Source organism: Tupaia chinensis, unplaced genomic scaffold, assembly GCF_000334495.1.
Source record: "Tupaia chinensis unplaced genomic scaffold, TupChi_1.0 Scaffold146187_1, whole genome shotgun sequence".
Taxonomy (NCBI): domain Eukaryota; kingdom Metazoa; phylum Chordata; class Mammalia; order Scandentia; family Tupaiidae; genus Tupaia; species Tupaia belangeri.
The window spans coordinates 1,897,974-1,899,626 of NW_006206042.1; the positions used below are offsets into that span (position 1 = coordinate 1,897,974).

Genomic DNA, 1,653 nt, shown 5'->3' on the forward strand with positions numbered 1-1,653 from the left:
AAACAACAACCTGAAAAAAAAAATTTTAGGGAAAAGATGTTTTGCTCCAGATGTCATCATTATATTGTTACATCTTATAGCCTATTCATCAAGATGTACAAAATGTCTTGTCTTTTAAGAATGCACAGAAGCACTTAGAATAGCCATGTAGAAGTATCCCTTCTTTGAACTCTTGGCTCTTTATTAACTATGTTTGTTAGGAAGAATATAGCAACTATTTGGAATGTTGGCTAGATGGAGCAGTAACCGATATGTTGTCCACTTGTGGTCCTAATGGCTAAAGCACCTGTCCTGGGCATCTGGTTGAGATAGCAGCATCGTGAGTCTACAATAATCTTGTGGAAAACTTTAGTGTACAGTACTCACTGATACCGATTTCTGTTGTTTATCTTGGGCTTTTCGCTTCTGCTGCTGCTGCTTGTCTTTGCTTTCTGTTGTTCTGGGATTTCTCTGCTGGATTCCAGGCCTTTGTTCTCAGGTACTGCTGCTTCCTTATTTTCTTCTTTATTTAGATTTTATCCTCTTCCTTTCCCTTCCTTTTTCCCTCGGTCTGCCTTCTAGCACTTTCTTCTCTGCACTGTACTCTTCCTTGTTCACTTGTTGGGGACCACAGGTAACCCTTTGCTAAAGGGTGCTGTATTATTTCTCTGACCCTGCTTCAGTCCCTCTTTTGAAGCCACCTGTTTTTCCTTTCTTTGTGCACGGACTCCAAGGACTCCATTCACTGGCCTCACAGTGCACAATACTGACATACTCCATGGTGTGGTTGTTGGCTTCCAACCCTTCTGGGCAATTGTCAAGGCACTTTCCAAGGTGTAAAGAAAACCCACTGTTTAACTTCCTGCAGAAGTTTTTGTTGAAACAGGTCTCACAGTCAACTTTGCATTTGGTACACGTATTTATATCTGGATATCGAGTTCCATAATATCCACTTGGACATGAAGAGAGACACTCCAGTGAGCTTCATGCCAATTCTTTCCAGAACAAAAAATAGTCTGGGCTTACATGACAAACACCCGTTGTAATCTGAATACGTGGCACAGCCTCCTGGGCGGCCTTGACTGACATTAGGATGCATTCTTCTCTGGTGCCTTCCCTGGGAGGCGTTTTGGCTGCTGATGTACCCCATAAAGTTTAAAATGATTAAAAAAAACTAAGAAATCAGTCGCAAGTGCATAGTAACCCAGTCATGTTTCCCTTCCTTTTCTCCTTTTTCTTTGGATTGTTAATTATATTTAATGTTTGTAAAAGATATGCAGGTGTTGGGAGTATAGGGAGAGGAAACCCAAGCAGCGGGGCTTCTCAGATCCGATAGGCGTGCAGTGATGGCAAGCGAAGCGGGGTGGGTGCACGGAGAAATCAATTATTATACTTTCAAATTGTCGGAGCACTGATGTGCCGCAGCTTCCCTAGGGTTGCTGTCATTGCCGGGAGTGAGGGTTCCCGGAGCCACCAGGGCGGCAGCAGGTAGCATGGTGCGCAGCGGCGGCGGCCGCAGGCAGGATTCGGGCGAGCAGGCTGGCGGCGGCGGCGGCGGCAGCGGCTGGGGCCGGGGAGCGAAGGGGGAGGGAAGGCGAGCCGGCGCCGTCCGCACCGCGTCCATGGTCAAGGGGTGGTGGAGAGATCCTAAGCTGCTTCTGTGGTTCGCGAGCA

General features: G+C 46.8%; 1 pseudogene; it reads right to left on the bottom strand.

The window, feature by feature from the left end:
• Window positions 1–348: 348 nt before the first annotated feature.
• Window positions 349–1,177, bottom strand: LOC102490911 (R-spondin-3 pseudogene; annotated as a pseudogene).
• Between the last annotated feature and the right edge of the window lie 476 nt (window positions 1,178–1,653).